The 23,949-nt window shown below is 41.5% G+C and overlaps 1 protein-coding gene across 1 annotated transcript in view; it reads left to right on the top strand.

Moving 5' to 3' along the window:
- The window catches only part of LOC130181247 (pro-neuregulin-3, membrane-bound isoform), a 335,378-nt gene that overhangs the window by 50,628 nt on the left and 260,801 nt on the right, over nt 1-23,949 (top strand). The window lies entirely within an intron of this gene.

The raw sequence follows: 23,949 nt of genomic DNA, 5'->3' as shown, positions 1-23,949 counted from the left end.
CGCACACACACAGCCTGCCGAGACCAGTCGTACCCACTCAACATCAGCTACCCTGGGTTTTTCTGCGTGGCTCTGCTCACATTCACACGCACACACATACATGTACATGTGCACTCTGCAGGACTTCATACGTGGGTGGAAATATAAATATATACGAGCGCACACATCACGTGGACAAATGCAGACATTCTGGCAGAAAAATGCACACTGTCAGTTTGGCTTCCTGCCTGAGTAATCACCTTTGGTTGATGGCGGACATTGCACTAACGAGCTTCTCAAGTGAAAAGGCATCTCTGCTGTGTCACTCCAGGCCTGAACTCAGGCTCCTTCACTCCGTCAGAGCACTGGAGCCACAGTTGCTGATGCACCGGCACCCTCTTAAGATCAGACTCTCAAAAGGTATTCATCAAACCTCAGAAAATACGAGAATTTAATTGGACCATTTCAAAGTTTGTGTTGCTGTTTTGGCAACCTTGATTTAGGGCAATTTATTTTCTTCTTTAACATTTAATTGTTTACATTTACCTTGTTGATTTTCATTTCCAAGGCAAGGGCACTGATAACAGCTGCTAGCTTGTGCCCAGGAGATTAACTCGTCATTACATAACGACATAAGGAGCCGGAATTAAACAGTACAATTAACCTTTATATGTAATTGCGCTATGATATATTAATATATTAATCTATGTGAAAATTACCAGGTCTATCTCCAAATGTCTCTGAAGATTTTGACTGTAAAACAGGTTTCTGTCACCTCTCTGCTTTTCTATTCTTCTGCTATTATAATGATATTTCATTTTGAATGAGACTGTATAAATAAGGCATTTGAGCACACAAGTTACAGCAGCAATCTGAACTGTTACACACCCACTGCTGCATTTTTTTTCTCCCTCCAAACAAAGTCACACAGGGGCCAAGTGATAATGATGTGTCTTTATATGATAATGACAGTTCTGTCAAATCTCTGTACAAAGTTCTGCATCTATCATCGTCCTTCCACACACATAAAAACACTCATTCTCATTACAGGCTTGAAAAGAAAAATATGTCTCTTAAGTAAATATTTAATATATAATATATTTCAAACAGTTCTGACAACCATGTACTTAAATAGATAACGCTCCACCCATCTTGTGTGGGACAATTATTCTCTTGTGGGAGTGTCTTTATATATATATGTATATATTTCCCTGCTATATTTATATCATAATATATACAATATAAAATCAAATCTACTTACAAACTTATTTACAGAAATGACAGTCTATTGAATGAAAACATCAACTTTCATAAGTCATTTCTCCTTATGGAGCATCTGTGTTCACTTATTCTGTTTTAAAGAACGTGATGTTTACACAGGATCATCCACATGGACCTTTTAATCGTGTTGATTGTGCAAAGTGGAACATGTGATGCCATCTGTGATGAAATACTTTTTATTACTCATTTACTCATCACTCTCATTCATCACTGTATGCTAACTCATTACAGCTAGTCAAAATCAACCCAGCATTTAAAACAGGAATGCTCAAAAAACGTTTTTCAAAAATTCTTTATTTCACCTTTTTTCACCGGAGAAGCAGTGGGGCATTTTTTGATATTATTTTGCAGCTGTTCAAAATAATTTAAGGCACCTCTGAGCATGTTTGCTATCTCACTCGCCTATAGTTTTTCATTTGCTTTGCTTGCGAGTTTGCATCCTTACTAAGCTGCAAATCAGATTACTGCATGTCCCAAATCTTAAAGCCTTAAATATGTATGACCCATTTTAATGAGGTAGTATAGCTTGGAGCAATTTTCTTCTAAAACCAATATCTGTCCTCTTACACATCCTAACAAATTGCAAAACATACTGATTACCTCTGTGTCTCCCACACACACGGGATACGTGAACACAAGCCCGCAGAAGAACGGATGGACTGACACGCAAACTGCTGCCATATTCTCCAAACAAAGAAGCACATGCATCGTTCATGTAGCATCTCTCTCAACTCTCTCTGGGCTGCGGCGATGAGAAGTGGTCATGAAACAAGGAGCTAGTGAAAGGCACCAACACGGAGCGAGGGAATTAGAAGAAGAGAAGGAGATAAGGAGAAGGAGAAAACGGAGAGATGTAGTGCTAAGCAGCTTTAAGACAATGTGGTGGGGGGGAAGCTCATTTTAAGACCAAATGGCTGCTGCTACCCCATATCACTGCTCTACATAAACACACCCCCACACACATAGATAGAAACACAAACATATGCATGTGAAAACACACACTGACACCCATCCGCCTACACATACAATCCACTATCGCTGCTGCACATGAGTAACCCAGATGTGCTTCCCACGTATATCTCCTCTCTACACCCATCGCACTGTGAGAATAAAGAGGACGGGGAAGCGGAACAGAGCGCAGTCAGTGTAGGAAACAGAGGGAGAGACGAGGAGAGGGGTGTGCTTTACTAAGAGAGCAAGAGAGGGATGGGGTGGGGGGTGGGAGGGAGGGAGTGCAAGGACAGGCAGAACACAAGCAAAGAAGACAGAATAAAGGGTGGGCAAGAGAGACGGCAGCAATGTGTCCCTACAGTGCAGAGGGAGAAAACAAGAGGGGAAGTGTGGGATGACTCAGACTAAAAGATGAGAGAGGGCAAAGGGAGAGGAGTTCAATAATACATGTTTGGGAATCCCCTTAATACTTTGTGGGACTGACTCTATGGTGTCTAGCCTCAAAGGTGGATATATGAAAGAAAATGGATTGTGACTAGGGAGAAAAATGTGAAGGATGCTGTTTAGTATATATATATATTTTATTCTGTTATATATATTTCCAGTATGTGTTTTTAGAATATGGTTACACAGAGAGGCTCGTCACAGTACTCACCCATGTGCTTAGGAAATCGGTGGTGCTGGAAGCTTGGTGATAGTCACTAGTTCCTGGTCGGGGCAGTAGCTAGCTTTGGTTGTGGCTAGTTTTGCTCATGGCACGGAGGGGGAGCTAAAATCAGATGGCGTGACACATGGTACAACATGGCTTTCTCTGCTTTGGACTCTCAGGTTCTCTCGTTCCCATCAAAGGTCAGTACTGTCAAGATGGTTTGCAGCCGGGTCGACAAATTTGCATGACTTTACCAAAGTTCAACTCTCCCCGAAAGAACAGCACAAAATGTACTTTGCCTTCATGGGCAAACCCATTGATTGTGCCAATTCCATTACAATGATTGATTTTGCTCTCAGCCCTGAGAGATAGGGTGAGGGGCTCGGACATCCGGAGGGAGCTCGGAGAGGAGCAGCTGCTCCTTTGTGTCGAAAGGAGCCAGTCGAGATGGTTCGGGGATCCGATTAGGATACCTCCTGGGTGCCTTCCTTTGGACGTTTTCTGGGCAAATCTGACTGGGAGGAGACCCCGGGGTAGTCCCAGAACACACTGGGGGGGATTACATTTCCCATTTGGCCTGATATATATACATATCCCCCAGGAGGAGCTGGAAAACGTTGCTGTGGAGATGGACGTCTGCTACCGCCGGGACCCGACCTTGGATAAGTGGAAGAAAATGGATGGCAGGATGGATGGATGGATGGATGGATGGATTTTGGCCCAGGATTTTGCTGCTACGAAGGCTGGTGTGAACACATCCTTACAAGAAGGAGAATCAGAGTCAATTTCATACTTCAGGTTCAGAACATGTTACCTCACCACTGGTGCTTGAGGTGAGGAAGGTTGCTAGCTTAAAGAGGTAACATGCATTCAGATATCCTCAAATGAGTTTTACTTTTAGCTTGCAGCTTAGCTACTTGTACATTTGCAAACAATGAAAGGATGATGGTGACAGTTTATTTGACAAAACTCACAATGTGAGAAGTCAAATCATTTTGGAAAACTTTATTCTTTTAGGTATAAGAAGCACGCACACTGTTTTCCAGAAATACCCTACCCGGCTCGATGTAACACTAATACCCAGAGAAGGCATTCAGAATCAATTAGAAAACTCTGAAAAATGCTCTTTGACAGTCCAGCATAAGAGTGTATTCAGATTCAGAAGAAGGATGAAAAAGCCCATCTTTATTATCCACATTGCTCACTTAATTGCCAATTACTGCGGTGTGATATCACATAATCATATTACCGGATTCTGGCTCCAGAGGACAGAATCCTCCTGTTCAGATATAGTACCATGTGGACTGTACCAACGTTTTAATTGCAGTGTCAGAAAACACAAAGACTCTCCATGTTGGGTGGTTCAGGGAATGACAATGCCATGATAAAACCAGATTTCTTTTCAGTAGCAGTGTAATTAAGTCACAAGAATATTGCCATGTGATGAAATATGATAACGACTGAGAATTTATTAGATATTGTGTCAACTTTATTGCTTCTGTAAGAAATAAATAGAAGGAAAGCACAAATGACAAATTAGCCACAGGCCCTGTGTGCTTGGTTGCGTATTGTGCAGCAGGTGTTGGGTATCTGAGCCTCCAGTTCTGTCCTGAGCTCTGCAGCTCTGTGGTCGGGGGGACTCCTCAGCTGGGGAGGCGCTGATGGACAGCCCGAGGCAGCCAGCCAGATGCTCCCCCTGCAGGTGATTTGTCAGCTCAGTATTCATCTCCAATTAAGTGGATCATTCTGAACTGCAACCTACAGGAGAACTGAGGTGAATTTGAGGAGGAGGTTGGAGCACGCTCCCCGCGGTGCGCAGTACAAGCCTGAGAGTATGCACAGCTGGACCTTGCTTGCCTTATTTCCCTATGAGCCCATTTAGTCAGTGGTTGAAGTAACTAACACTTTGATGAAAAAGAATTCCATGTTTGCCAATTTGAGGCAGAAGAACATCACAAAACTGACATATTATCTCACAGTCATCATGTTCAACAGTTTTCTCTTTACTCATCCAAGCAAACAGGGAGAAGCATCATTTATTTAGAGTTATGTTTCTGTCCACCTGATGAGTTTAAGTCAAATTAGTGCAATTAGTCCATTTGACATGGTTTCGACTTCTAACTACTGAGAAACAATTCTGGATCTTTACCTACTAGATGTTAGACTTTCTTGAACAGGTGGTTTCTACTTTTGTGTGTGTTTGTCATTTGGTGGTGGACAGGTAGTGCACAGTGACTTAACCATACAGTAAATGTGCTGTCCAACCAAAACAGTCAACCAAAAAGAGGCTAAAATCGTCTGTGGTCCTCTTTGCAAGCAGCTTGTTACGACCTCTGTATTGTTAGGCGAGCCCTCGTGGCCATAGTTAACGTGATGGGATGTAAGCTGAGCTGAGGCGGAGTGGATGGATGGATGGATGGGTTGACAAAATATTGGACTTTAACACAGGAGCCCACAGTTTGTTAACACTACTGCCTGCGTCGTGTTCCATTTCCAGTACACAGAGTGTACAGAGAGTGTGTGTTTTGTCTGTGCGAACGTGTACGTGAGCGTGTTTAGGTGCATGTGTCTGTGTTGTGTACCCACATTAATATTACATACGCATCCTGCTCCAAAAAAAAAGGAAAGGCAAAAAGTGTGCATGGAGGATTCACTTGAGAGCCCCGCTCTCAAAACAGATTCACTTATAATTCATTTAATTTAGGCACCGCACCATGTGTTATGCAGAGACCGCCATTTGATGTGCAGCCCGTGCTTGGATGAGTTTAATTACTTAGCCGTCAAACAAAGTTATGCAGCATATGCACTTTCAGAAATATTGTGTGTGCCTCTGTATTTATAAGACAATAACTGATGATCATGCTTTATTTGACTGAGACATGTCTGCAATGCAAAGTCAGCGTGATCAGCATCGGCTTCCAGACAGTGTATGAATGATTGAAAGATATTGTTAATGGACCTACGCAGGTCCTACAGCTATATGCTTTGGTGGAGCCACTCTGTTGTCTATCTTTTCTTCCTTTTGTCATGTACCTTCATCAGAAAGCATTGATATAAAATTTCACCTCTTTTTTTTTCGTCTTCCTGGCGTCGACTTTGTCTTTTTATACGTCACCTCACATTTTTCTTTGCTCATAATTACTACGACCACTAGATGTCTCCTAACAACAAAACCTACTGTGGGTCAAATAACCTGCCGCACAGTCGACCTATGGGCTCGTTTTTTACTGGACAGTCTCGTTTCCAAATATCCTGTTGTGTTCAGAGCGTTTGTGGGTGCTGTTACAGCCAATCAGAATGTCTGATAATGTTTTATTCTAAACTCAAAGTAAGGAAAACTTGTTTATTATTTATAATTATTATTGTAGAAGTTGAGTGCAGAAAAAAAGACAGTAAGATATTTAGTGCAGCAGAGGCTTTGGAGCTAAGTTTTCAAGGAGAAGAAAAAAAAAAAGCCCATGAATAACTGCCTTAGACAATGGACATGATTCATGAATAGATAAAGATAGTAACTTGCACAATCCAAACAAATGTGTGCAACTTTCAGTGTTGAATTTATCTTTCGTTATTATGGTTTGCAGTGATTTTATCTATAAAATAAGGAAGGATTAGGGTCTGTTTTTTTTTTTTGTTTCTGTTTGTTTTATGGGTTACGATCACCTATTATAGAACACAGAAGTCTTTACTGAGTGACATATATAATGTAATATAATGCCTCAGAGGGTTTGACTATATGCACTATTAGAACATTTAACACAGCTCACATGTATTTAACATCGTAGCTAATCAAAAATAATGCAAAAACTAAGACTTCAGGTTCATTGTCACAACTCGACTCTGAAAGTAAATGGAAACAAGTTGATGCCTTCAATGTAAAAATTCATCCAGATATTTTAAACTTCATGCATTTGAAAATGGTCAACTAGAGGTATACATGAGAGCAACAGCAAACTAATATAAATATTTAAAGAAGCATATATATGATAGATGTTTTCTTATTTTTTGCTAAAGTGAAAGCGAGGACGCGGATGGAAATGCAAAAATAAATCTGATGAATGAAAACTGTTGGATTATGATAAAAAAAAGAGCAAAATAAACCATACCCTCACTTACAAACACACACGAATACACAGACTAATAAATACACACACTTGTCAACCCACATGCTCAAAAACAGAAACACACTCACACATGCACACACACACACACACACGCACACACACAGATGCACATGCACACTGACAAACCTATTTCGATAAGAGATATGTGTAACTGCAGGCCATTACTCCCACAGAAGCAAGAGGCAGCTTGACTGGGAGCTAATGGATAGAACCATTACAGCCAAGGAGAACCAATGTTTCACCATTAGATAAGGAATCAATTATGTGTTTATATGTTTCTTTCTGCCTCTGCCTCCCTTATTCTTGCCCTCCAGCCCTCAGCTCCAGCTCTTATTAGAAACACAGCTGAAACTCATCCAACCTTCATGGAGGGATAGGTCGGAAAAATCCTTTAGGATCATCTTGATCCCGTACGCATTTCAAACAGAGAGGGTCTGTGCTTTGAGATATAATAAATTAGCAAAATGGTAATTTCGCTGAAAAAGAGTTCCATGAAGTAGGTTAACAAAATGCACCATGGCATCCTGTGCTATGGTGATGCATGAAACAGTTTTTTTTTTTTGTTTTTTTTAATATATTTAATAGAGCTTAAAAATCCAGAGTGCCAGATGGTGAGTTCCCACTGAGACAGGATGCACCTATGACATGAATTGAAATGAAGAGTGAAGAGAGAGCGAGAGAGAGAGAGATAGATAGTCATCTCTCATCTGTGTCTATGTTGCACAGGGAGGCAACAAAGTGACAACAAAGCAACAACTGAGGACAAAAAGATATATAGAAAATATATTAAAAGCGTATTTACGACCATGTTGGACTGACATCTTAACAACTCAAACGTGAGCACCTGCACCACTCAATCCAAGGACTTTAGTTTTTCCAGCAGCTCAGGTTTTGGGACTGAGGGGAAGTGGTGTTTGCTACAGCTTTTTCTGCCATAAAAAGACCACCTCAGGTCCTGCCCATACAGAAATATAATATGTGACATATATAAGAGTGATGATGCCATATATGTGACATATAAGGGGTTATATTAATACACATCCTGCGGTTATATGAAGATATAAGTTAAGCCTAGAGCCTATTAAAAATATCCATAATTCATTTTTTTATGGTATAACATGTGTCGACCATACAGTAAATGTTAAAAGTAATAAATTCTATATTGGCTTTTAATATGAAATATCTATGCAGGAAGTGTTAAAATTATATATACATGCATTTATGTTTCGTAATCATCTCCTCTCACTACTATCAGACTATTGATATTTCATGAGCTGAAACAACAAGGTCGGCTGAAGGTATTGCAGGAATGTGCCGTTGATTTCCCCACGGTCAGGGTGCATATAGGGTTACCTGGTCACATGCAAATATTTGCATGCACAGGCACACAAACACAAACTCTCCTGGTGGTTCACAGGGAAGCTGAGGAAGCCGGCTCTATTTTTATTTATTTATTTTATCATGGAGCTGCTTCATGCACACTGACGTAACAAAAGCTGAATCTTATTAAACTTTTTAGGCTCCTGAAAGGACACAAGCAGCCGTGTTTTCTCTGATAAATGTCTTATTTAACAATCTCCCTGGACATCCTAATTGTGGTGTTGGCTCGTGTTTCAGTGCACTGAACTGGAAAACCTTGGCATCTGTGCTGCTCCCCTTCCTCCTCCTCCTCCTCGCTTCCTCTCCCTGTTCCTGTTCCTTTTTTCTTGTTTCCAAATTTCCTCCACCCATATCCCCCGCAACATCTTTTGTCTACCACTTAGCGTCCAAAGAATTATCCCAATTATGTCGTAGATCTGGTAAGACACATAGTATTTGTCTTCCAACTGGAGCCCCGAGTGTTAAAACAGGAACGGCTGAGCATCTGCTGAGTGAACAACACTGGTTTGATGCCAGGTTTATTCGTTAAAAGCAGGATATAGCACATCTGATTTCAAATGAAGATGTACACCAAAGAAATCCAGTACTTTGGGAAAGTTTCCTGAAGATAGCAGGTATATTTAATTATTTACACGCTTTGTGAAACACTTCCGCAGTACGTGTCTATTTTCGGTCCCACCCAGTGAAGGAGCCCAGACTTGTGCCGGCAGCCAAAAGTCATTTTTATGAGCACTAAATGGCGTCCAGCGCATTCACCCCTGTGAATAAAAGAGGCGCTAGTCTTGTCTCCGTGAAACACACCATTACTCCCCCATTGTTTGCCAAAGCACTTTGCCGAGAAATAATTTACGCTTCCAGCATGTTCAACACAAGGTCATGTCCAGGAGAAATGGCCCTGTAGTGTCACTAAATACCAACCAACCTCTGGGCCTCATCTATTACTCACCTATGAGATGTGTTTGTAGGTGTAATATTGATTAATCTGGCATATTATAGTCGGAGACTCATTTGTTTTTGACTTTGCCGCTGAACCAAGAAATTAAAAAGAAGCCTAATTAGCTTTTTCCTCCTGCAACCATAGGATACGTTTATGTGTATATTTTTTTTACTAAAGACAGTTGGGGAAAATGATGCAGGAAACAGATGCTAGTTTCTCCTTATAGCTCCCATGTTATATAAAGTGAGATTTCCATGACTTCTTTGATTATAGATCAGGTCTAGGTTCTATATTGATACTGGGAAAGTATCAAAGCCTCAGTCCACAGAGAAATGCACACAGCCACCTGGACCCACCGACAAGCCTTGCAGGATTTGGTTTGACTGAAACCTGCAATATTTTTATTTGATCAGAAACATAAAACAGCTCACAGACATGTTGTTACTAGAGCTCCAGGGAGAAGCCTGAGAGAGGAGATGTAAAACTAAATGGTTTTGGTTCTTAAAATCACAAATATATCTTCTTATTGATATTAACACTTAAAAATATAGGACCTTTAATGATCCTCCCTGGTTTAAACCAAGTCCTTTAAGTATTCAATGTGTAGTTCAACTCTGCAGTACAATTTACTCACACAGCAGTGTGCTGTATATAAACACCAGTATTCATAATTGCACATTATGGGACGCTTTGCATCATCTAATTTGATCTGTTTTGAGCAACAGTTGGTTAATACATTTGGGGGAGACAAAGATCAGGATCCTTTGTTTTGCAGTGGTTCAACAATTAAACATCCAATTAAAATTTGAGATGTTTTTAATTCTCTCTAAAAAAATAATAGGATAAATTGAAATGGACCTGAGTGGAAGCCTTGTGGCGACGCTCCAGTGGAGAGGACTTAACCTGACCCTGATCGGGACGGGGGTGTGGGGTGGGTACCTCCAGAAAATGATAAGAGGCTGCTTTCTCCTTTTCCTCACTGACTTATCTCCGTCTCCGCAGACCCGTCATTCACGCCACGCTGGACCAGATAACACCGGGTCAGTCATTTCCCGACATGCACAAACGTGGTGATTAACATAACGAGGGTCTCTCCAAAATGTAGCTACTGTTTTTTTGTTTTTTTGTTTTTTTTGCCCAGCAATGTTGATAGTGTTGTTGTTGTTGGATTTTTGTGCAGCATGCCTCAGAAAATAAGGACATTTGTGACATTCATGTGTCCCAAATTTGCCCTTTTTTTGCTTTACATTGTAACTGAAATGCACATGCAAACACCTGCTTACATGGAGCTGCTGCAGTGAGAGTAAAGGTTATATTTGATAGGTGTTGCCCTCAGCATGGCCATCTCTGCGTGGCCACCTCCTTTGCAGAGACACTCAAAGACACACTGTGGAGAAATTAAACTGTAAATTGGGAAGAAAAAAAAAAATGTGTGAAATATGTGGCCTATTTGCAATGCAAATTCCAGGAGCCCGTGGTCTCATGGGGTCCATCACAGGACAGCAGGCACAACCAGATGAACACGCAAGCGAGTGCCAGAGCTTTCATTTTGTTTGCTCTCTCTCTCTCTCTCTCTCTCTCTCTCTCTCTCTCTCTCTCTCTCTCTCTCTCTCTCTCTCTCTCTCTCTCTCTCTCCCTCTCTCTCTCTCTCTCTGTGTCTCTCTCATCAAAGGGGCTCCATTTCTAAAGACGTTTATGCATCTCATGTACATAGCTCATGTATCTCATGTATATATTCAATAGGTATGTGGAGTTGGGAGGTAAACAGGCCCTGCAGGACTGCTGGCTGCATACTCTTCCTCGCCAACCAGTAAAACAGCTCATTATGGCCCATAAGATCGCTCTTAATGGGCCTTTGTAACACTCCAGCAATCACTTAAGCCTTTGTATAACTCTGTGGTTGAACTTGAGAGGTTGATAGACTGTTACAATACAATATACATAAGGGACTGCATAATGCACGATGCAGATGGTTGGATAAGGACGAGCAGAGATGATGGACCTACTAGTATGAATTTTATGGTTACATTCTGGTTAAGGATGAACTGATAACATTGCTAAAATATCAATCAAACACCAGATCACAATAGCTCCCACACACATTACACTGGCCGTGAATAATTTACCTTTTAATACGTAATTTAACAGCAGCATGCAATATCTGAGAAATCTATGTAATATAGTTTTAATATAATTTCATACAGTGAATATACGCTGTAATTGTTCATGATGAAAGTAAGGGAATTAACATTGCCTATTAGTAAACTTTACAACAAATAGCATAAAGTTTTTGCTGTTTTTTTTTTCTTTTACCTCTGTCCTCATCTATTTGCTGTATTTCTTTTCCCATTACAATAGAAAGATAAATATTAAAACGTAAAGAATGTAAAAATGTACATACATTTCACATAGGAATGATTATTGGAATGATAATCTGTTTTTAAATGTTGATATTTTCTGGCAGTGGGCGTGGTTTAACAGCACGGTGTGACTGTACAGAGTGGAAAAGGAAGAATGAGTCTTAAAGGAATATTTTGGGATGCGTCAAAGTTGAAAGGTTTCCAATCCACACACTGTCCGTCTTAAAACCCTTTCCGGTTTCACTCCAATCGGCACACCTTACCTGTAGACTCCCACCTGTCTGCGCACCTCTCACAGCCAATCAGCTTTGGTTTAGAAGTGCCGATCCCTCCCTTTCTTTGCTCTCATTGGCTCCGCTCGACGCCCGTCTTGAAGCGGGAATGATTGACAGAATCAGTAACCAATAGCGGCGCTTTCTCCGACTGAAAGAAACGCGTCATCGGCTTTTTAGCTAGGTTACGCTCGCTGTCTCAACCTATGGTCAAAACGCCGGCGTCCGTGCTTGAAATCTGAACGCATCTGTCCAGGGAGACCTCAGTTTCTTAGCCAGAAAGCTAACGACAACAATAATACCTGGTGACGCAGGCGCAGAAGCAGCAGGAAGAAGATACATTGATGAAATCCGGTGCCGCGGGAAAAATAATCGCGCGGTAGTCAGCTGTGGACTTCTCAGATACTCGGAATACATCCATGAAAAAAAAAACCCTTTGGATTTTCGTGATCTGTGGACCCTTACGGACTAAAGGAATATAAATTATGGTGGAATCGACAGACAATCCGACTTCTAGAGCTTCGAAAAGGTAGGGCTCACCACCGCCTAGCTGGTTTTTGCTGGTACAAGATGCTGGTAGATATTAATTTCTATTTCCGGGCCAACGGTCTGTACGAGGTTTCAACGGCTTCCGGCTGATCCTGATTGAATTTGCACCACTGGGGAGGAGTAAACCTACTAATTAGAGCCCAGATGAAAAAGGGGAAAAGATATGAAATGAAAAACTAGTGTGGCAGCAGGTGTAACCCTGTTTTAGCCCTTTGCCGCAGAGTGACTGTAATATGCTGCTCTTCCGGTGGAGAAGGAGCAGCATCAGAGAGGCTGGATATGCCAGCAGGTGTTGTGTTGATGTTCCGGTTGGCAGCAGGAGGTTTTGTTGACCATTAGAGACTCAGACCCAGACACAGACAGCGAGCTTTGAAATCCAGACGTGCCTGAGTATAGCTCTTAGAAACTGCAGATGTGAGTTTTCTCTCTCTCTCTTAAACAGTAATGCAGTCATTGTCCATGTCTTTTTTTTGGTTAAAAATGTAGGTATATGTTTTATATTAATACTGTGAAAGTGAAAATCATAGCGCTCAGTCCACAGAGAAATGCACACAGCCTGTACTCAGAAACGGAGCCATAAAAACGAGCCGTTAGGACTTCTGGAGCTTTGTGATGTCACAACAAAGCAGTGACCGCTCTCAGCCATGCCCCATGTCTGGTCCACCCGGACCCACCATCCAACCTGGCAGGATTTGGTGTCTCTGAGTGTTTTACCTGAAATCTGCTTTATTTTTAGCCAGTCAGAAAAGAAGCTCAGCCCTGTTGTTGCTAGAGCTCCAGAAAAAAGCCTCAGATGTAAAACTAACAGTTTTTTGGTTCTTAAATCCACAAATATATCTTCTAATAGATATCAGAACAGGAAAAGTGTAAAATATGGGACCTTCAAATTATAATATGTTCATGTTCTGTGCATTAGCCTTGAGAAATAATCCTCCATGTACGTCTGCATCTGCGAAAATCACGCTACTCTTTTATTTCTGTTGGTTTATGGGGTGTCAAGAGAAATATGAAGAAAACAGCAAGGTGAACTTCTCAAGTCAGTCTGCAGCCAAGCAGCGCTATCGAACCCGCATTGCCGCCACGTGGACGTGTTCAGCCACAAGCCGCTTGTCAAAGCTGCTCTGCGTACTATCAACACAGATTTTACAGTCCACTGGAGGTGTTACTGAGCATTCGAGTGAAATTCAAGTTATTGATTTCTGTCAGCGATGGTGTCCTGTTTTCTGCATGTTCTAAGATATATGGAAAAAAACCCAATCAATTTCTTAAATTATATATTCTTTTCTGTAGCATCTAATCTTCAAAGTATTAATCTCCTGTCGGGTTGTCTTTGCCATGGGCGCACCACAACATTCATCTCGCACGCTCATATCTTATCAAGATTTTCATTCAGTGCAATTTACTGTGATTTTTAAAAAAACATTTTTTTAAAAGGACTGATCCCAGAGGTGAAAGATGCCATTTTCTCTTGCATAAATCAAATTAAATTATATTTTCATTTCCTTGGATTTTAGTCTCTGGCAACTCCAGAGAATTTCTAAACCCATCACGGCCACAGGCAGTCACATGGATTTATGTCAAGAATCTGAAACCTTCTGCGTATTTGTTACAGTGCCAATTATGTTTCGCTATTTCTCCCAGCGAAGACTGACCAAGTGCACTCAGTCTTTCTCATAAGGGCTTCGATCCATAATCATTCAATTATTCACACATTTTGGGGGTAAGGCTCTTCACTGGAGAGGTGGTAAATATGCATTTTGTTGATATAATGTAGTGCAGTTGTGGGTTGTTTATTTTTCTTGCCAGGATTTTTCTTAGTTTGGATTTACAACCCATAAGGTATGTTAGTTTTTTTTTCCTGTTATCTTGCATGACTTTGACTGCAGTATATGCTGTTCTGAAGCAAAGCAGCTAATGTTTCTTTATCAGTCAGGTTGGCTGGGCTGACTGAGGAGTACCTGCTCAAGGGAGTTGGACCATGTAAAGCATTCAGACAGACAGTGGAGAAGCAGCTCATTCTGCTGGTTTCAGACATCTGAACCACTGCGCGTGTCTCAGACTTGTTCTGTTTGGTCTGGTGTTGTCACTGTTGAATGCTGCTGAGAAGCAGTTGACTAACAGAGCTTTGTAGGTGGGATCAAGAATGGAGACGCCATCTTTCTATGTGTAGCTGGTTATCTAAATATGATTTCATGTAAAAAAAATTGCAGCAAAAACAAGAAATAAACCTGGATGTGAACAATGCAGCTGTACAGGATCTTGTAATGTGGATGCGTCACTCTGTAGTGGTTGCTAAGTAGTAGGAGTATTAGTGAAGTAGGGAGGAAGACGTGGCGTTCCATAGGTTTGCTTTACACTTCCTGGATGAAATTAACCATGACAGAAACAAGCTCTTAACCAGAGTTGGGGAGCTCCCGTTATGTAATCCCGAGTGGCTTGTTCAGCGATCTAATGCACTTTCCTGATTGGCAGCGGCTTCTGTTCACTGTGTTTAGGAAATCCCATCTTCCCTTCTTCATTCTTTTATTTAACAGCGTTTGAACGTTTGACACAGGGTCTTTCCCCCGCACCTATTCGCCCCCCCCTTCTCTTGAGAAATGAACGTAGATTACAGTTCAACGGTATTTTCTTCGTCATGTGTGCGTCAGACCTCTGGGGGGCAGAGCCTCTTAAGTGTTGGTTTTACAGACAGTCAGGCAACTATATTTGCCACCACTCTTGTCCCCCTCTCTCCTGAGACAAGCCCACAGAATAATGAAACGCAATTATCACAAGGAAATTGTTTTTCTCTTTTTTTTTTTTTTTTTGCCAGCCAATATTGGTGTTTGCGGCTCTCTTGCACTGACGAAAATGAACATCTCTGTGAATAAATCAAAAGTGAACAATGTTGGCAGCGTTTGCTCGGTCTGGTGGAAGTATCGGAGCATTTAGTGAAAAGTGCCAGGCAGTCGGTTTATTTATGCAAATAACAACAGCAAAGTAAAACCCATTTCCCACAAGAGTGGAATGTTTATGTTTGATTTCTATTTTTATTTTGCATGAGGTGATGAAATGATAAATGGTCCTGGTGCTGGCTGTAGTCATTACTGCCTGATGGAACTTGACTCCTACCAAACAAACTCACTTCTCAACCTCTGCAATGTCACGGTTTTGTTTCCTCAATGTATATATATATATATATATATATATATATTTTTTTTTTTTTTTAACCGTTTTTCATTGTTCTCCTTTACACCCCCCCCCCCCCCCCCCCCCCCACACACACACACACACACATACATAACCCGTAGCAGTGTAGTTACTCAGTCTGAGTACAGATGTAGATGGCAGATGGATAGTTGGGAGTTGCCTTGATTTTCAGCCAAAATCCGAATCCTAGCTTTTTCCTGTTCTCTGTCACCCACGCCCTGTCACACAAAAACACATATAGAATAAACACATCTTATAACTGAGATCATACATCATGAATTACTTTCAAAGATCTCGAAGTAATGGGTAAGGGGTAAATGGATCTTTTGCTGCATTGAGATCTCGTCATGCGTGTGTGACCATTACATTATTTTGTGACATTTACTCACATACCGAACACAAATCCTTTGAGCCAGGTTGAGTGCAGCTGTGTAAGTGTCAGGGTCAGCAGAAGGAGTGTAATCCTGAACCCAGTTTAGTGTGTGTGTGTGTGTGTGTGTGTGTGTGTGTGTGTGTGAGAAAGCTGATTATGACCCACCATTCACTCTGCTTCTCCGAATAGATGTATATGCATCCTGTTTAAATAATATAACTCCCATATCCCCCTCTTTTAAAAACGAAGTGTCACAATTCTGGTTTTACAATAGTGTTTGTACTACAGCTGCACTAAACTGTTGCTCAAGTGAACATCCCACAGGTGGGATTTGGGAGCCAGCTCATCTGTTTTTCTTATGTGATCGTCTGAAGAATAGCATTGTATATTCCTACGTCCACAAAATGTCCATAATAATGCAACAAAATGAAACCTTTGTTCCGATTCCCTTGTTATGTACAATGCGTCTCTCCTGAACTATAAAGGCAGAAGATAACAGGAGCGCAAGAAAGTTGGGATCTCTCACAGGCCTTGGTGCTATTGTATTTTGCTGTGATTATTATTCATCCAAATTCAAATGACTATATGACTTAATATGACTATGACTAAAATACAGGACCTTTAAAATGTTATATGCATATTTTTTGCTTGCTTGTGAATTATATAACAATTGTAAGTGTCCAGAAAATCATGTCTAGCTTCAATATATGTTAAAAACTTGATGTGAATTAGCAAGGGAGGCCAAATAGTGGAAATTTCTTTTTGACAAGAAACAAAGCCACAGGTCTTCTGTTTTTCACAGAGATGAAAGAGTGTAAATTATTCTGAGGTATCCTCAGAAATATGGTATCAGTGCTGCATTGCCGCTTTACAGCACAGACAACGGGAATCTGAGGAGAAAGATGCGACGTGCCTTGAAAGCCCTGTGAATGAAATATTTGACTAAAGTGCCTTTTTTTTTTTTTTACAGTGATATTATATACCGTGCTACAATATGCTTGTTGTAATGGATTGCTGTTGTGTGCAGTTGGTGGGATGCTAGTATTACCGAGAGGGAGAGCGCCTCACTGCTGTGCTGCTCGGCTGACTGTAGCTGTCACGGAGGCTTGTCCCTGTCAGCGAGATAAATGACATTCTAGCTACCCTGCTATCTACTTGATACCTCAGAGACAGAGACACTGGTGATGCCCTTCAAACGCTATACACCATCAACCCTGTGTGTGTCTGTCTATTGTCAGGAGAGCAGTGTGAGTTTCTGTGTGTGTGCGTGCGTGCGTGTCTGTGTGTGTGTGTGTGTGTGTGTGTGTGTCTGTGTGTGTGTGCGTAGGCGGGCGCAGGTGTGTGTGTCTGCACATGTCATGGCATGGCAGCATGCAGATTTGTCAGTGCAGTATGTGTACTCTTGCACATATGCATTCAGTTTATAAATATGACCACCCTCCTTAATCAGCTAACATTAACAGTGTGTTGGAAGAAAATGATCTATGACACTTCATCATGGCGCGACGGAGCATCAGCATGAATCCTGACAGGTCAATCCACGCCTGCCTGTAAGAGCCCCACTTGTACCTGTCGTCATGGTTAAATACAGATGCACCATGTGGAGGATGCATATGAAAAATACTATTTTAGCCTAAACGGTTTGGAAATGGAGCATCCTCATTCTGATTGGCTGAAGGGTGTGTATTATTTTCAGATAATCATTTGACTCAAGCATCAACCCCCACGGCGGAAAAATGAAGCCAACACAGAAGTGCCAAAAACTGCAGTTCCTCTAATGGCCACTAGAGTCTGGCTCCATAGACTCCCATGTTACAATGCCCAACTTCACAGCATAAAAATAAACATGTTTACAGCCTGGTACAAAAAGCAGTTTTGGTCTCAATGCCTAAATTCCTCCTTCACAAGGCCACTTTGAGTGACAGGTGGGTGAGTCTCAGCTTCACCCACGCCCCACCACTTTTCCTATTTTTCAATTAGCTTGGGAGTGAGGTGGAGTCAGGCACTTCCAAGATGGCGGCGACAGAGCAGCTGCTCTGTGCTTCAAAACTTTACTTACAGTCTGTGGCTCTGACACAGTGGTCTCACATGGTGAAAGGCAGCTGGTATCAGTTACTAGCTTACTGCTTCTCATACGTATTGGAATAGGACAGTTGCATATGTGTTATTTTCTAGCTACCACACTAACTGTGTGTGTGATGTTTCTTTTTAACTCCTGAGACGTAGAGAATTGTTGCTAAAAGCACTATGACAAATGTGTGTTTTCTTCTCCACGTCAAAATCTATGGAAGCGTGTGCTCTGTATTTAATATCATAGCTTTAATTGAGATACGGACATTTTGAAAATCCTTCCTCTGGCACCACACATCACATCCTTGTTAAAAGCAGCAGTGAGCAGCAGCAATTACAAGACAAACATTTGCTCCAGTGACAATCTTAATGCCAAACACCACCTATTTCCTTTGGCACTCAGTGAGCGCAGAGCTGCCAAAGGGCCTCACTTTGAGCCCATAATATCGCTTCCTGAGCACCCCCACACTCAGAGTTAATAATGCACTGGTAGCTGACTGTTGAGGCTGCCAAATCTCAGTAGTGACCAGAGCTACACTACCATCTCCCTCCGCTTTTTGCCTTCAGGTGGGGGAGTCTGACCTTTGTGAGCGGCCAGCTGGAAAATGTCAGTGCGGCGTAAACTGTTAGCGATCTCAATTTGCGATGGCATTTTCTATAGCCAGGCCCTCAGGCAGCCACTGAGGGTCGTGCCATTGTAGCTCGTGCACGTGTGAGTGTTCACGAGTGTTTATTTACTTGTTAGTCTGACGATTCTGATGAAGGTTTTGCTCACTCATTCTCTCCTTTCAATTTGTTTTTGCTGCGATACTTTTCCTTCTTCTGTTTATATCTTTTCTCTTTTATTTTTTGACATCCCTCGACTTCAATCCTGCGCTAAACCCTCATTGGCTGATAGTGAATAAACTCTATTTGTGTGCAGTCCTTACCTAACAAATCACAGATCCACGTCTGACCCCAGTCTATCTTCCAAATAGACAAAATAAGCAGGAGATAAAAAGATTAACAGCCCTCTCAATTAGAATATGTATGAATCCTTTGAAAGACTTAAGTATGAATCAGACAGTCTAGTCAGTCTTTCAGCCACGCTGCCTAAAAAATGAAGGTTTTCTGTGTACTGTACGATCAGCTAAATCCCCCCGGCTGTTTGGGCCTATTACTGAGAGAATGTCTGGCTTTGACTGCTGAATAATGAAGGCAGTCTTCAGGGAGCTGGGCGAGGCGACCGATACAATCTTAATGTTGTCAAATCCACCAAACAAAAGGAGGGATATCAGCAGAGGGGATGAATGTGGCCGTTATAGAAAGGGATGGCCCTGCAGATAGCACTGCCAGAAATGGCAGCCGGGAAATGTTTTGCTCAAAGCTGCACCGTTACATTTGAAGTGAACAGGTTTCCTGCGCCGGGTTGGGCTCAAAGCAAGCTCGCTGTGTATGGTGAAGTTCCTTTGGGGGGGGGGGGAACTTGACAACTGGAAACCTGTCAGGCCCCTGAAGAAACACTCCTGTGAGGTTGTGGACACAAGCACAGAAGCTGCTTCCACGTCTATTTTTACATTTCACTCACATCTTTGAACACGCCGTCGTTCTCTGCCTCAACAGTAGAATGTAATCTTCAAGAAGAATTTCTCCTGTGCTTTCGTTTTTCTATAACTTCATTTCATAAAAAAAAAAAAAAAAAAAAGGTTTTCCCATCTCCCTCCTCAACAAAACCGTATTCCACTACACTACCTTCCCTTAGGTCCCTCCTGTGCTTCTTAAACTTTCTCACCTACTAACTAAGCACTCATTTGCTCTCTTAGCCATTTTCCTCCAGGGTTCACCTTGTCCAATGTCTCGCCAGTACATGCCCTGGCAGTGGCTTCCTGAATAATGCTTTGATTAGGGAGAAATCACAGAGGGAGATCCTACTGTCGACCACAAAAGTGCTTCTTCCATTTCAGGGCTTTCCCTGCGAGTTTGTGCCAAAACTTCTATGACTAGAGAGACGGCACAGGGCAGAGATGGGGGGGGGGGGGTTTAAATTAAAACTTCCACCTGAATAAATCATGTCTTTCTGATAGACTTCGGGAAATAGTCATGAATATATAAAGAGGGAAATGTACATTTATCAAATCATTCTTTCTGGTCACACATTGAGGGGAAGAATTGATAGGGAGAGTGAGAGAAATAGGTTACGGTGCGGGTGTTGGAGAGGCGTTCAGGCTGGCTCGAGGATGGGGATGCGGCATAAAAAAAAGCATAAAGAAAGCAACTTGGAATTGAATTGAAAATGCCTTTTTACAAAGCTACTATAAAATTAATAAACCATTCAAATATTCAAGAATATGTCCAAATGAGAATGATGCAAGTGAGCCTATTTCAAACAAATAAAAAGACAGATAAAATGGCAAGAATTCATGAGAGGAACAAAAAAAAACAAAACAACCAAAAAGCAATTTGAACATCATTGACTGTGCTCAACGCCGACTGCATAAAAGCCATGAAAAAAAAAACCTCAAAAGAGGGCAGGCTTTATAGGAGAATGCTGGAAAAATGCCCTATCATCACTGGAGAGAAAGGAAGATGGGAGAAGAGAAGACAGAGATGGGGTCAGAAATGTGACTGCAGAAGAGATTGTTGGGAGCGAGAAGCGAGGGCAGTGTGCTGAAAGCTTTTAGGGATGTGACCTTTAACAAGGAAGTGTTGAGCATAGCATGGCTAAATGCCAAACAAAGAAACTTCATGGAAATCTATTTGCAGGGGCAGATGTGGGTTGGACAGGGAAAAAAAAAAAAAGCAGCAGCTTGTTCATGTATTGATTGAAGCATCTCTTTTTAAGTTCAGGTCAGCAGTGGGCAAAAGAGAAGGATTCAGTAGAAAATGCGAAAATTATTTTTCAACCGTGCAGAATTATTATTACTATTAAAGGTCCCATATTGTAAGTGAGATGTCCATGTGTTTGATTATAGATCAGGTCTAGCTTCTATATTAATACTGTGAAAGTATCAAAGCCTCAGTCCACAGAGAAATGCACACAGCCTGTATTCAGAAGCTGAGCCTTAAAACAAGCCGTCAGGACTTCTGCAACTTTGTGATGTCACAAATATACAGTGACTGCCCCCAGCACATCTAGAGCACCGGGACGCATCATCCAGCCTCGCAGGATTTAGTTTCTGTGAATGTTTACCTGACATCTGCTATATTTTTATTCCATCACTCAGAAAACAGTCAGTTGTTGTTGCTAGAGCGCCAGAGAGAGAGAGTAAAACTACATTGAGATGGTTTTTGGTTCTTATAACCACAAATACACTTCAAATAAGACACTGGAAAGTTGTTGGCTGATGAAGATCAAAGCCTAGACACTGCAAACCAAATAAGACGTGACATAAATAATATATTTTCTGTATGTTCTCCTAGTTAAAAGTCTAAATCATCACATCCATTTTCCATCTTGCATTAATGTACTTTACTTTTATTTTGGCAGTATTGCCAAAGCATGTTTTCCAGGGTTATCTATGTAAAAATAAAATTTTGCATGTTGCTCCAGGGGTTGCCCTGCTGTAAGATGCTGACTGATTGTCATTTTGTTGCACAAGTAAATTTTGGATTTTGGTTTGAGAGTGCATCAAAAAACTGAAAGTTGAGTTTTATTTTGGTAGAGCTTCAGCTTCCTCTCTGTCTTTCTGTGGGCTGCTGTGTAGCAGGATTCGGTTGCTTTGTCTCCCCCTCTTGTTGCTGGCACTCTCAGTCTTGTTCTGTTTGACTGGCTGATTGAGTGATTTGTCAGAGCCTGGTGCCGGCTTGTCTGGGTCTGCATGAATATTCCTGGCGTGAAGCAGGTCCCTGGGAGCCTGGATCCTGTCAGGAGGTCGCTGTGACAACTGATGGGATTTACTGCTGACAGATGACTTTGTGAGAGAAGGGGAGGGATGAAGACACAGAGAGGGGGTGGGGGTGGAGGGGTGTGTGTGGGGGGGCTACTGGTGGCATTTGACATCTACAGTATATCTCAATTTTCACCCTCAAACTGCTGCCCATGAGACAGAGGCAGAGATTGTGCTGTGTGTGTGTGTGTGTGTGTGTGTGTAACACTTCACTCTGTTAGTATTAAGTATAAATATTAGGCTCTAACATATTTGAATTTTGCAGCGAGTTTCTGAGTGAGGGCAAAAAAAATAAAAAATCATTCTTGAAACCTGTTTTTTTTTTTTTTTTGGTTTCCTTTTGATTCCTTCTCTGTGCACTTTATTCAGTGGCTGCCCTCTGTGATAGATTAGTCTTTACCATCAGGGAAGACAAGATGGAATGCACCAATTAACATGGCTTTTGACAAATGAACTTGGAGATGGAGTTCACTAAGGATCCAAACTGCTGGGATTTATAATATGTGATGTTTATTATGATAGATGGTGGTTTGAAAATCTTGCAGAGGAAGGACTGAACCACTGGTTAATTGCAGAATTTAGTAACAGTTTAGTGTTGGCTGTTAGGGCCCAAGGATTTCACCTCTTCTTCTTAACGGTTAATGGAACAGTTGCTAAAAGGGGAAAGAACTGAGTGAGTTGAAGTGTTTACATGTGCCAATTCTAGTCCAAACCACTTGGACATCTTTTCAGGTTCTGTGGAATAAAACAAAAGTTAGCCAGGAAAATATTACTGGGACGGTGGCTTATGTGCTCGTCTGACTCTTAATTATCCATGGATGAGAGCATTGTTTATTGGCAGCGAAAGCTGTCTTCGATGTGAGATGAGCAAATCAGAATCCAGTCTGGCTCACTGCATCCAAGAGCAAGTGACAAAAAGTGAAGACAAAAAGGGAGAAAAATACAAATTTTTTTCCTCTTTAAAAGGATGACAAAGACAGTACAGTAACACTCAGAACAAGCTCTGCTGCTCTCTCCCTGGAGCAGCAGCTTGGCTGCTTGGATGGAGCTGAAATGGGCAGTAGCAAAGAGACTGAAAAAGTACAGCCAACAACATCCTCAACGGGCTGCCTCTCTGTGACATTTCAGCTGTGGCTTGAGGCTGTGTGCTGGAGACATTTAGTGTGTGTGCATGTGTGTGTACACGCAAGCGTGTCTGTTTATATTATATACTTCCAGAATTTGAGGTCTGACAGTGTGATATGACTTTAAATTTATACTTTGCTATCAGGACACTGTCAGAAAGTCTTTAGGACAGAGGCAGGAGTGAGACTGACAAAACAACATTTACAACATCAGATCAAAACGTACCGTAACACAAAGACGACTGAAGGCGAGATTTCATCCTGATGACTCAGGCCATCAAGTGATGTATATTGGGAGGGAGGGGGGGGTCTAAGTACAGCACAATAATCATCTCTGCCAGCATCAAGATGCTATGAAAATCATTTAACACCACATTTCACTTTGAGTTCCATCCATAATGAATCAGGCCCCTGCCACCCCTGTTTGGTTTGCTGGTAGAAACCAGGTTAATGGTGCTAAATTAAGATGTAAGATTCATGTGGAAAGAAAAAAAGAAAATTAGCATGAAGGTGCTCCGAGCTCTGTTTTAATCACAAGGAGGCGTAATATTTAAATAACATGACTGCGCTGCATATGTGATCACACTTATATTTAAACCACGTGACCTAAAGACAAAGGGCATGAAAAGAAAGAGAGAAGAAAGAAACATCTTTCCCTCGTCACTTTTCATCCTTGTCCTGCTGTCTGTCCATTCATCTATCTGTCTTTCCATGGTAGGAATAACAATAAGGCTCCAACACAATTTATCAAGCAAAGATGCCATGTGATATTCACATTCATAAATCCTCATTGGTGCATAAAATTACCTGTCATCACTTATTGCCAAAAATGCCCCACCCATTATGAA

The sequence above is a fragment of the Seriola aureovittata genome, chromosome 14 (assembly GCF_021018895.1).
Source record: "Seriola aureovittata isolate HTS-2021-v1 ecotype China chromosome 14, ASM2101889v1, whole genome shotgun sequence".
In the NCBI taxonomy this organism is placed as follows: domain Eukaryota; kingdom Metazoa; phylum Chordata; class Actinopteri; order Carangiformes; family Carangidae; genus Seriola; species Seriola aureovittata.
Note: the sequence above shows the minus strand (reverse complement) of the source record. Positions and strands in the feature narration are given on the sequence as shown.